The sequence below is a fragment of the Vigna radiata genome, chromosome 11, assembly GCF_000741045.1.
Source record: "Vigna radiata var. radiata cultivar VC1973A chromosome 11, Vradiata_ver6, whole genome shotgun sequence".
In the NCBI taxonomy this organism is placed as follows: domain Eukaryota; kingdom Viridiplantae; phylum Streptophyta; class Magnoliopsida; order Fabales; family Fabaceae; genus Vigna; species Vigna radiata.
The window spans coordinates 12,101,670-12,116,259 of NC_028361.1; positions in this window are offsets into that span (position 1 = coordinate 12,101,670).

The window sequence follows — 14,590 nt, forward strand, 5'->3', positions numbered from 1 at the left end:
GTCAAAACTTCCAAATTCACCAAATCGCAGTAATAGGAATCCCAGAAATGGCCTAAAGATTTTTTGCTGATTAGAGAAAACAAGCACCACCAAAAATGAAAAATATAATTCAGTTTCATCAAATTGTAAAACCAAGACAAAGAATAGTGTGGATGTGGAACTGAAAATAAAAATATGTAACTTTCTGGTGAGGTAATAATACTCTTTCATCAAATGACATACAAATCCATTGGGTAATGTAATCCTAACAAAAAAATCCAGAGAATAAGGTCATTATAAAACTGTCCAACCTAATAACGTTGCCAAAAATACAATTAAAAGAGTAATTATAAAACTTTCAACCTAAAATCAGAAGATAATTTAAACTGCTTTGAGTGGGATGCACCAGCACTTTGAAGAAGTGCAAATCAAAGGCGATGCATGAGAAACAAGTAGCAAGCTACTGTGATGGTTCTCTCCCTCAGAAAATAAATTTAATATCGAGTGAACTAATAGTCCACATATCAGATATTAAACTGATAAGAACAGATACTACACTTGATCTTAGCCAAAAGGCCGAGAAAGGTATGCTTTGAAAATGTAAAGTGTTTAGACTTTATATCTCAAGCTTCAACTGCTTCTCAGTATTCTGACTGGTGTGGGACATCATTCATAACTTGAGTCAGAAGCATACAAAATGACTGCCTAATATCAACTAACTAAAAATTTAGATATGCATGAAACTTGAAACGGTTTATTTTGCTTTCCAGGCTTTACAGTGTCTATACTGGACTTTAATAAAAGCAATGAGTCACTAACTTCTGCAATTACGGTATATCTCAGTTTCACTTGTTGCTTTATATAGGATCTAATAATAATCGACACATCAATGCTTCTTCATTTTGGACTATTAGTTACCCTTCTGATATTTTCAGTAAATTAAAAGGTTTGGCTTAAGACTAAAAATCAAAATGAAAGAAAAATGCATTCATTTTTTTCAGCAATGCTTTTGAGTGAGTTCATCAGTTTGACAGGATAGGACTGATGAAAATCATCTTTGGTACTGTTAAGTTTAGGGAAAAAATTTCAGTCCACTTGTCTAAACGAATATTACCACATCTTATTCGTACAATTTTTTTATTCATTTGCTGTTGTCGTTTTCATTTCGTGACGCACTGAAGGTAACCCCACTTATTTACTTACGATAAGAATGGATGATTGACAATGTTGTTGTACCGGTTGCCTCTGGTTATGGTCTTTCAGAGGAATACAGATACCTTAAAAGTTCAATAAGAGAATTTTGAACAGGTTTGTTTTCAAGTGAATTTTTTTATCATATCAGATTTTTTATAGGATTTTTACTTTGATATGTGTACTTGAGATATATTGAGAAACTTACTTTGTAAAGGATATATTTTGAGTGAATATTATATGGGTTGGGATCCATAATACTTATTGGATTGAGCGAATTCCTTAAAGCCTTAGATTCAATCCAGTCTAAGCAGCTATCAGGTGGTAGAAATGAAACAGGTCTGGCTATACTTTTCCTTAAAATTAGGCCGGGCATATTTCCTAAAATATAATATTTTTTATATTTTTATGGCCTAACTTTTTCTAATAATGTGACTTCTTGAAAGCCTATCCAAAAGCCTATTTTATAGCAGGGTCTTATTAAAGGTCAATAACAAACTTTTAAATGGACTAATGGCGTAAGGCTTTGTGTAGAACAAGAGCTTAAGTCTATAGATATATATCAGACTCACTTGACTTATTGACTAACTGAAAAACCTCACTTAAGGATTAAAAGGTTGATTTGATGGTAAAAGTGTAACGGGGAAAGGATAGGCCATGGGTTAAAGTTTTCTTACTAACAAAAAAAATAAACATATTAACATAGGCATGCTAGGGATGCAATGCTTCCAAAATCCTCTAAGCTCAAGAATTTACGATATTCTCGTTAAATTCTTCTCTCTCTTACTCTCAAAATTGGGCACAAGTTTGGAGCTTCCAATTGAACTCCGTCTTTCCGAGGCTTCTGCAAACAGCTTCAGTTTTATTGACCACCCTCTCATTGAAATGGTTACTTAGGGTAATGGATGCTTGTTTAGTAAAATATGCGGGTGAGTGGTGGAGTGATTTAGTCATCAATTTTTGCTCCCGTGTCCATTTAACATGTAATCTATATACCTTGGCTATTTTTTGCAGGCTTTTATTTGGTTGGGGTACAATTGTCATTCCTTGTTGATAATCATGCAGTTTGTAATTGTGTATAATAATTGTAAATGATTAGCAATCAAATGAGACATATAAATCATGTTCATTGATGTAGTACTTTGATAAGATTGATTGCCTAATTTAAGAATTTTCCTTGTGATGCAGGGAAGGTATTGGAGAAACTTTTCTTTGAAGTAGCATTTTATGATCCCAGAGGGTACGAGATTAGTGGAGGCTTCATGGGGTGTTTGGTAGCTAAGAGTTAGATATGAGATTTGTGGATTTTTTTTAACCTTCACCACTTATGGATGATTCTTATTTCAGGTCTAGGGTCAAGCAACTTCGTCCTATGTTTTTATTTTCGCTCCAACTGATTCAGGGTACCTGCCAAAAGTATTTTGATGTTTAAGTCAGTAAATAGTCTATAGGAAGGTCAGAACAATAGTCTTAAATGCACAGTAAATGTGATCACCTACCTCTTACCTTTGACCTCTATTTATAGTTTTTTGAGATAGGCCTAAGATTAGCTAAACCTTAATTACGGCCCAATCTCAACCCATTGCAATTAATTGATACTTACCTTTAACCATGTTCCTTGACGTCTTTCTTGAGGGAATTTGTTATTGAGGTCAGTCGTCTGGCATCTGCTTGTGCCGAAACAGACGGTTTTCTTTTCACTTCGCCCTACATGCCTCGTGCTTTGGGTCTTTTGTTCCTCCCTATTATCTAAGGTTGTTCGGTCATACGGTACACAGGTCCCCTCAAGCCCTAAGCAATTGTAGTTGGCATTGGGATTTGTTGTAAGTGGTTCAAACAGTGTCCTCTGCGGTGACCGTTCGACAAGTTTTAAATGGGAGATTTGGCGGGAGAACACGTGTCACATGCTCGTGTCGCGTGTTTCTCGGGAGTGGTAAGGTCGCGTAATCAAGGTCGTTGATCGTGGATGATCTTAAAGAGTGGTGATGAGCTGGCGGTTTTTAAAAAAAATTCTATAAATAGGAGGGCAGATGCCCTGTCATTTTCACTTTTTTTCTTTCTTGCTCTACTTGTCGTCCGGTTTTTCTTTGAATTCTTTTTTCTAAGGTAATAATAATGAGTATTGTGCATCTTTCTTCGTCTAAGGAGTCATCGGGTAGAGGTGGCGGGGAGTTCGGGGGTAGAGGTGGTCAGCCTTCGTCTCTAAACTCTGTGTCGTCTTCTTACCTTGAGACAACTGAGTGGAAAAGTGGCGTGGAGGCTCAGTCTCCCACTATTTATAGCGAAAGGGCTATCTCTTTCTGGGACAACCATTGGTCTTCATGTTGGTGGTGTTGACATTGATGATGAGGGGGAAGTTCCTACGGACGGTCTGCCTGTCATTCGCGACTATGGGTGGGTGGCTTAGGAGGTCAACTTTTACATGTCATGTTTCCTCCTTAAGAAGGGTCTGGAATGGTGGGTCGACAGGTTGTGCGTTGTTCAGTATGTAGAGGATGCGCGTCTGATTAGGTTGGCAGTCTGTAAAGAGAACGAACGAGTTTATCATAGAAATGAGTCAAGTACCGAAGATTTCTTCTTCATGTATACTTGTATTTTTTTCCTAAATGTTTATTCGGGTGCCTTTCATTGCCTTCCAATTAGACGTCCTACACAAGCTCAATATCACCCCCACCCAACTCCATCCGAACGGGTGGGCTTACATACAAGCCTTCGTAGTGGTTTGCTCCGCCTTGGGAATAACTCCAACGGTTCCCGTTTTCCTTCATTATTACAATGTATGCCCGCTCGCCAAACGAGGATGGGTATCCCTGACTTCTGTCGAAAATAAATGGTTATTTAAACCTTTTTCGGATTCTTTTAAAGGGTTTAAAACCAAATATTTCAAGGTTGTAATAAGAGAATCCGACTAGTCGGATTTTCATGACAAGGTTGGCCTCCCTCTGTTACCCTTTTTTGGACAAGCGAACCTCATAAAATAACAATGCGGTCGCTCGACATCATGAGCCCAGCTGAAGTTGAAGCAATCATGCCCCTTTTCCTTGTCGCTTGAGAGCTTGGAAAGCGTATATGCCCGACAATTGTCGTCCCTAGGAATGTACTTTATTTCTACCTTATCAAATTCTTTGACCAATGCGAAGGCTTTATGAAAGTATTGCAGAAGGTGATCGTCTTTAACTTTAAACTCGACATTCATCTGACCAACCACCAATTGTGAATATATTTGGCACGTCAACCTCTGGACGCCAATATCCTTTGCCAACCCCAGGCCCGCCACCAAAGCATCGTACACCGCTTGGTTGTTAGAGGTCTTGAATTCGAACACAAGGGAGTGCCCCAACAAGAAACCGTTCGACCTCTTTAGAACGATATCTATTGTCAGCCACCAATAGATAGCGCTTCTTTAGAAAAATGTTATCTATTGTCAGCAACTAATAGATAGAACTTCTTTAAAAAAGTGCTATTATTGGTTCAATTTTTTTTTTAAAATAATTAATTTTAAAATAAAATATAAAATATTGGTTCTATTATATACAAACCTACATTATATATTGGTTCTATTATATACACAAAATATAAAATATTGACAAAAATATGACAAATGTCTCAAAAAGAATGTTCATTAATATGAATAAAAATTAATGGTCCAATAATATTTCAAAATTTAAGCATTAAGTCTAGACATGACATTGCTTTATAAGATAATATATACAACCATAACATATATATCCTATTAGTACTGCACATCACCATAACATAACCTATATACATGTACTAATTACATGTAAATACCAATTTTCCCTAACTTCAATGATCCGACTTTCATGCGCCCAATCAAATTTGATGTGCAATTAAATGCAATATAGCTAGGGAATGACCCCTAGGTCGTCTCCCAAAGACCAATTTTGCGGTTCAGAGTCAAGTCTAACACGAAAGGGGGGGTTTGAAAAGGTTTTTGCAAAAATTAAAGGACTCAATAAAGACATAGAGGCAAGCAAACTAATTTAACTATCATGGTAATAAATCTAACACTCTAAAAAAAAAACCTTAGACCACATTCAAACAAAACAAAATAAAATTCTAGCCACTAACACCATAACCACACAACCACACAACTATCTAACTCAATTAAATTAATTTAAATGCAAAACTAAATTAAAGAAATGTAAAACAATTCAACCTACTATTTAAACTAAATTAAACAAAAGAAATAACAACATTATTTTTCCTATCACTCACGTGACCAAGTGATATTTACCCAAGGAAACTTGAATTTGCAATGCCCTTGAAATACCACTCATTGTCGTGACCTACTTTTACCATCCAAACCAAGATCACCTTCAAAATGTGTTGCAGCCCTTGATGCCAAAATCTGGCCACCTCCGTGGTGCAACAACTAATCCCAATGCAAGGAGAATGATGTTATCCAACAGCTTCCATCACCAAGCTCAATCACGTGTCTTCATTCTACTCTCTTTCTTACCAAATAAAAATCATCTAAGTACTACTAACCTACCTACTTTGATGGGACAACACATCTATTAAATGAAATGAAATTGAATACACTTCCTCCATGTGATTACCGAACTATTCTCACACTCAATCACCACTTCCAACAATTTCCTTAAAAGCCAAATAAGTTAAATAACATTCAAGTGGCAAAATGATTAATCGTGACACCTCTGCAAGTAACTAAAACTCTTTCCTCATCAATGCAATGCACCCTTTGACTTCAAAGTTCCAAAAGCCAAAGCCATCAACTAGGATTCCTCTCACCAGCTCCTTCACCGCAGAACTACCATCTAAGCCACGAAAATCAACTCTCCTTTCCAAAATCACTGAATCACATTCCCTTCTCCCAAAAGCCCGTGAACAACATTACCACAATATTAAGAACAACGTTCCAGCCCTTTCTTAAACAGAATCACCGAAGTGCTTTCATCAATCTACACCAGCTGCAAGCACAAGGAAGAAGAGAAACTATGCTTTTTTTAACCCAAGGAGAATCACTACCGTTAATGCCGAGAGAGACACTAGATAAGGTGATTCAGCTCCATGCACAAGTAACTGAATAGAAAAGGAAAGGTGTTCTTTTCATTTAACCAAGAGAAATCTTCAACCACATTCAACATCTACTTTTTAAAAAAAAACAAACGTTGCAGCTCAAAGAAACCTAAGCAAGTCAGCTTCCTTCAGCACCGAGAACTTCCAGTGTATGTGCAATGATCAGAGAAAATGAAAATAAACAATCTTTTCTTCATTCAATCATGAAATTAAACTGTATGTTCATCCATTCTCCAAAAAAAACGTTTTTCAAGCCCAAAACCGTGAGCAACTAAGTATCTCCCCGTAAAGAGAATGTTCAAAAACCACTAGAAAATGAAAACTTACCGAGGAAAAGAAGACCATGCAAAGTGGCGGTTGTAGCCCTCCTAGTTTCGAGAATGTGGTGTCAAAAAACTAGGGTGGGGTCCACCCAAACCCTAAAGCCATGTCACCAACTCTATAATTGGGCTTTTGTGCATTCTACCAAAATTAATTGGCCCAAAGTTACAAAAATTGGTCTTAAAAGAACTAATCTACTAAATTAAATTTTTGACTAATCCTAAAGTGTCTTTGTGGAGAGTCTTCACTTAATTGGTGTCCTTCCAAGAGTCTCACAGTGTGATTCCAAAATTTCCCTAAAAAAATAAAAATAAGAATAATTAAGCTCAATTAATTCAAATTAATTAAAATCAGAATTATTGGTCTAATTAAGCCTAAATGGTGAAAATGACACAATAACTAAGAATTAAGCGCAAATCATCAACACAATTCGGTGCGAAAAACTAAGTTAATGGTATAAAATATCGACTCATCAATAATGTTGGCATCTGCAACTAGAAAAATACTGCAAGAAAGAAAAATAATGTAGAATTAGTTAATTAAATTTTACTACAAATTAATTATAAGAATAAAGATAACTTACATCAATTGGAATTGTTCCTCCTTCACAGTATGTAATAATTTCTTTCATATATTGACACACATAATATCCACAATCATTACTGTTGAGTTGTCTTGGGCACTAGAATTCCAAAATTAAAAAACATTTTTATAATTTGAACATAAAAAAGAACCAAAACTCTATTATACTCCAAACAGATTCAATGCATGATAACAAATAACTATATACCATATACAAGTTTAAACTCTTAATAATAATTCATGCTTTCATAACAACCATATACTCCTCCAACCAGTTTCACAATAATACAAGTTATTTAACTAACCAATACCATGCAACAAAGAAATAAGTCTTCAACCATTCAAGAATACAAGTTATTCATCTAACCAGTACAATACAAGCAACCATAACATGAACTAAAGGTCACATAAAGCCATTAAGCAATTTAATTATGACAATGAAGACTATACCACACAAAACATACTAGAGTAATGTACCTTAATTGTTGTCCACTTGATACTTTGATATTGTTTGACTTACACAAGACCCAATATTAGCTACAATTTGAAATGAATCAACAAAATTAGAATTTGTACATCTAACTTTGAAAATAATACATTGTTGATAAAGTTGTAAAGGTATTACCCAGTATTAATAGGTGCAAGAACAAACATATCAATCACCCATAACATTGTTATCTAACAACCATTCTAGTAGTTAAATAAAACTATTAATAATAACAATATATAACATTCAATTCACGCAAACATTGCTCATAGTATTGTTTCATGTATTAGTCAATTCATCACTATCGTACATATAGTTTTTTTTTTAATTTTTAATTTTTTAATTATTAAGTCTGCACCTAAAATATATAACATTCTATTATAGAGATATCATTTTATAAAGAAAAAACTCTAACTATATGCCAATTAATAACTAATAATAATATATTTAAAAAAAGAAGTTGTAATACCTTTAACATAAAAGAAATTAAAGCTTCCATAAATAAATAAAAAATGCTATAAGACCAACACCATCGTATCCCTGGACAAAGTCTAAGCTCAAATCATCAATGGTCTAAGACTAAATCAAAAGGAAAATTAAAATATATATATATATATATATATATATATAAAGAGAAAATAATAAGAAAATATCAATTCCGGTTGAAATTTTGTATTCGGATAACATGTTTTATTATAAGATACTTTAAATTCTTTTCGAAAATAATTACCATTTAAAAAATTCTATCCAAACATACTAAGAAGCTTATAGTGATTATTTGATTATGTGGATATATATCAGTCTGATACACAACCACTTGATACAAATGGAGGCACCAAATGAGAAGGAAACCCAAAGTAAATTCTAAATACTTTTTTCTTCTTTTCTATGGCCATCCCTCACTAGGTAACTTTATATGATGATTGATTCTGATAAATATAAAATGCTATAAGTGTCTATTGCCTGGATATCACTCAAAACAATTTTGTAATATGGTAAGAGCAAATGGAGCAAACTGCTATTGGAGTTAATTTTAGAAACAATTATGAAATTGGTACGGCTTGCATTCACTAAAAAGTGTTTGAGCCTATGAATATGTTCTACCCTTCCTGCTACATAGTCCAATATTCCTTCACCCTCCTTTTCACCATGATCTTCAGTTGAGAGTTTTGAAATACCTCCGAAGACTATTATTGCTACCAAAAAGAAAGTAGTGGAAGCGAACAAAGGCCAAAAGTATGCCAGAATGGTGAGAAACTGTGGAGCAACATATAACACCAAAGAAAAGGATAATAAAACGACTATTGTTATGGTTATATGATGTCTACATTGTTTAAACTTTTCTGATATATCCATTGTTAAGGGTCCGACAAGTCTATCGAATCGTATCAAGTAATAATAAACGGTAAGTCCGAGTATCGTTTTCCTAGAGACTTTTTGCCCTAAACATTCATGTGATATCTTGATCTTTTAAGACTTGAGAAAACAAAAATTAGGGTTTTATATGCAAAAACGAAAAATTAAATATGCATGCAAAAGTTTGATCAATTGACCAAAAAGATAACGCAGTTAGATGATGTATGAATGAATTATGTTGTTGGGGTTTATGATTTCATCCTAATCCACTCTCATATATTTACGAATTCTACTTAATTCTACTTCTTTATCAATGTTAATGCCACTTTCTAATTTATCCTAATCCTAATGTCTTAGTGAAAAGAGCCTACTCCTAATTACTAGTTTACTATGTCTAGTCTCCCTAGCAATTGATCATGCATTACATAATTCGCACAGAAGCTTAAAGGCAATTGGTCCTCCTATCCCTATGTCTAGGTAATATTGCTCCAAAGAGAATTTCCTCATGTCTAGACCTACCCACATGTGTCCATATAGATAGAATCAAAGATTATGCTATTGAATAATGTCATAAACAAAGTATGCAAATATAATGGAGGAAAAATTCTAACAATTGATAAAAGAAAGCATATGAATATAAGTAGTAATTCAATATATGAGAGTTTCAATAGGATTACATCGTTTTCCCAACAACAATGGAGGTTTAGTTCACAATAGAAATGGTGAAACTAAGTGAAAATAATGGAAAGAATGAAAAAATAACCCTAGATTTGATAAGTTGGAGCTTCCGCCTCCAAGGAGTGAAGAAGTGTGGTTCTGCGTGTTGAGATTGTTGACAACACAATATCTATATCACTCTGGTTTTTGATGATGACAACACATTGTTAATAACACACATATGTTGTTGTTGTGTTACATGTTCGTATGCTTATGATTTGATATATTGTTGAACATGTTTCAGTGATATATTGCTATGTGAATGCATACTTTTTGAACTTGTACTTGTTATATCACTTTTGGATGCATTACACATGTTTTAAAGCATGAAAACCACAAGCATGTTTGTGAACTTATAACTGTGTGACAAAGCTGTAGTAAAGTCGACTCCATTACTAAGTGAATCGACTATACTAAAATCTTTGTACAGATTTAGAGAAACAGTGCCTTGTGAGATTTTGAGAAGGAAAGAATTTCAAAATGTTCTTACTTGTTGAAGTCGACTGTGTGTGCCTCACACTCGACTGCATTAGTTGTTTGCTTTGAAATTTTGTTATGCTCATGAACAGTAACGACTATATTTTCAAAAGTTAGTTGAGCATTGAATAGTAGGTCAACTGTATTAAATGTGATTTTATTTTGGTTGACTGAATGCTACTGGTCTGACTTATCTGTTATAACTGTCATAACCTAGTCGACTGGATTAGTAACACATTCGACTGTAGGAGCGTCTGATTAACAGAATTCTATAAATAGATGTTATCTGAAATTGTTCAAAGCTTTTTTCAATTTGATCTAATACGTTCAGATTCTGTTTCAGATTAATTCTTACAGATTACAAAGCTCCCAGAATTCTCCAAGAAGACGGTGGTGATCTTTCTTAAGGAGATTCAAAGAGAGACTGACTGCGCATACATTGCTTGATCACATATCTGCACATTTAGGTGTCTTTTGATTGATCAAGATTCTTGTTGGCATCCATTGGTGATTGCTGTTGTGACCTGTTGTGATTACAGGGGATAGACTCATGGAGTCTGGTTCACTTTGAGGATTGTTCAAAGTGGTGTTGCAGATTGCAGGAGATGGGATATCTTGCTGCAAGTCTTGTTGTGTTGTATTGGCTATATTTTGGTTAGAGGGTTAGAGAGGAGATTTATATTTTTGACGTGCAGGTCTTCTATAAATTCCTTGTTGTAAAAACCTTTACCATTATAGTGCAATTGCTTTCGGGTACAAGAAGGACACTAGATGTAGGCATTGAGGTCGAACCAGTATAAAAACCAGTGTTTGATTTTCTCTATCCCTGATCTTTTACTTACAGTCGACTTTACTATCTGCGCAGTCAACTACGTTTTTCCACTGCACACGAATTTTCATTACTTGCATTTCAAGAAAGTTTGTAAAGTTTTATACTTTGATTTAAAGATTGTGAAAAGATTCTCATTTTGATAAACCACCAATTCACCCCCTCTTGGTGTAAAAAGAAGCCTACATGTTTCTCAACAATTGGCACCAAAGTTGGTTTTCATAAGATATTTGAAAAACTAGTCGACTCCGTTTTTCATTGATTCGACTACTAACCTGGGGATGACTTCCTGTTTTCAAACTTTTGGTGAAGGTGCTTCAACAAACAGACGACCTCTGTTTGTTGGCGAAAATTATCCATTTTGGAAAATTCGAATGCAAATCTTTCTTGAATCACAAGATAAAGGAATTTTGGATGCAACTTTAAATGGTCTTTTTGTGCCTACTAAAACTGTTGATGAGAAAACTGTTTTAAAACCTTTTACTGAGTGGAATACTGATGAAAATAGAAAGCTTAATATGATATTAAAGCTAGAAATATTATTGCCTCTGCACTAACAGTTGAAGAATTCTTTCAAGATATCTCAATGTAAATCTGCAAAGGAAATGTGGGATGTCTTAGAGTTAACACATGAAGGCACAAATGAAGTAAAGAGAGTGAGAAAGAATTCTTTGATAAAAGAGTATGAACTTTTCAGGATGAAGGCTGGAGAGTCTATTTACGATGTCCATAAAAGATTCACACACATTATAAATCATCTCATGGCTCTCAGGAAGGTGTTTGATAAAGAAGAGATCAATGTCAAGATTTTGAAGAGTTTGAACAGAAATTGGCAACCAAAAGTCACAACAATCTCTGAATCCAAGAGTAAACCTGTTAAGAATGCATGTTTTTACTGCAATTGTATTGGCCACACTGTTAGAAATTGTTATTATAGAAATGTTGTTATTCCTAAAGGATTATATGTTTGGAGACCAAAGGAACAAGTGACAAAGACTGACAATCATGAACCCAAAGTTAAATGGGTACCAGCAACCAAAACTTGAATTGTTTTGTAGGATATATAGCAGGTGCAACTTGAACTCAAGGATGAATCACTTTGGAAAATCAAAATGTTGAGTATCTACAACTGGTAAAACTGTATAAATCTACTGCACTATGATTAAATTGATTGGTTGTTGTTGTTTGATTGCATGAATGTATTGTCTGATTGTTTGATTGATTGAATAAATCTAAAACTCTGTTTTTCACGAATCTTAGTCAACTGCTTTATTAATTCATTCGACTATGCTCTCTGTATGTTTTAAACTCTTTTAAAATTTCTCATGACATACAATAGTCAACTATGTGTTTAATGAATTCAACTTGGTCTCTATTTTTGACCGTTAGGATTCAATTTGTGTTAAGTTTTACTTTCTTCATTTTTGGTCCGTGTCTTTAAAAGATTTGTTATCTAGCACTGACTCAAAATCACACAAACTATACTTAAAACCCTTGTCTACTCTAAAGAGTGTTAGCAAAATGATGAAGATGAAGTTTTGATGATTTCTAAATCAAGTCAAGATTTATCAAGATTTATCAAGATTCATGAAGATCCTCTGAAGACTTGTTTTTGTTATAAAAAGCTTTTGTAATAATTGTAGTTTGGTGTTTAGGACTTAGATTTGTAATATGTTTTGATTCTTGTACTCTCATAATTTATATTTGTTGTTCAGAATCAGAAACGCACAGTTTTAATCGATTAAATCAAGTGTTAATCGATTAAAATGTTAAAGGTGCTGAAAAATCAACTGGAAAGGGAATAATCGATTAAGACCTTTTTAATCGATTAGCTAATTGATTAATCATGAGAATAATCAATTAAAACTAGTCGTTGGAGTTTTTTGGTTTTTGAAAATTAGCCATTGTACATTTTAATCGATTAACATTAATATTAATCGATTAAAAGCGTTAAATGACCAGTTACGAAGAATGAAAGAGTATTTGCTTGAGTCTATAAATAGGCTCTTTTTATCCATCATCAGCAACTATTCTCTTGTGCTTAAGAACTCAGAAACTCTTGAGAAGTGTGTGTTCTTGTTCGGTTTGTGAAACTCTTATCTATGGAGTTGGTGAAGTGCTGCTATGGTGACAGAGGAAATAACAGGTTCATCCTTGGTGCGTCTGAGGAGGTGTTTGGAAGAGGATCATCCTTCGTGAAGTATTTGAAGGAGGTGTTTCATCCTTTGTGAAGACTCAAAGGAGGTGTAGGTTCATCTCTTGTGGTATCAAGAGAGGTGGTTTCTAAACTTTTACAAATTGTTTCTTTGTGAATGTAGTTTATAATTGTTTTGTGCTAAGTGAACTGTTTATCTTGATTTGAGATAAGCGACTAGACGTAGGATTGGTAAGATCCGAACCAGTATAAAATTCATCTGTGCAAATTTCTCTCAACCTTACTCTTTTATTTATATTTATTATTTGCGTAGTAAGGTAAATTGAGTAGATATTAAAAAGCACACGTTTATATTAAAAACCCTATTGGTTTATTATTCCACGCTAACCATTCCGCTACAGCCACTCTGACAAGGAGGAACAATCTCGTATCTTCTAAAAATGGCATCCTCCTCATTAAAGCGATTTAAAGTCATCTCAACCGTTGAAAGAGAAGCTAATCCTATAGGATGGATAAGCGACGGTGATGGCCGAGAAAGATTTACTCATGGAGCTATAAAGATTATAGCTACCCCCAAGTATATTGATCTGAATCTATTTGAAAGAGAAGGATTCATGTTTCCAAGTTTGTTGCAATCTCATGATCTTTCGTCCTTGGTACAATTGAAGGGTTGGTGGTACCCTGACCTTGTGAAAGTATTTTATCACAACTTGAAACTGGTAGATGGAAACATTCACTCCAGAGTAAAAGGAGTTGACATTGTAATTGACGACAACACCTGGTTAGATACGACTAGTTTAACAGCTGATAATGAACCCACATATCTATTACTCTCTCAATAAAATGGTTTACTAAGAAAGAAAGACATTTACAAAAGGTGGCTAAGATCGTCTGACGACCGTTTAGCCATAAGAAATTTTGATCATAAAGGGCTTAAAATAGAAGAAAGGATAATGGCTCACATATTGGCCTCTGTAATTCTTCCAGGAAGGCTACCTGATTCAAGGATGACAACCGAAGATATATTTCTACTATATGTGCTTAAAAAATGACATTCCTACTAATTGGGTAAGAGTACTAAAAGATCATATGACTGAAAGTGCATTGAACAGATCATACTATTTACCTTATGCATTACTGGTAAGTAAGATTCTTGAAGAGCAAGGAGTAAACTTGGAAGGTGAAAGGAAGTCTAGGTGTAACTGTACAAATAGGATAAATCAGAATACACTGATTTCCTTTGGGCTGACAAGAACATTGAGAGGATGGTGCTTCAAAGGTGAAGAAAATCTATTGTACCAGTATGGAAGTACTTCTGTCACACCTTAATAGAGAAATATTGCACACTCAAGCAACAATTACATACAACTTGCTACCAATCAACTTTAGAATATTGCAAACAAGATTGACTAGCTTGAAGTGAAAGTTGACC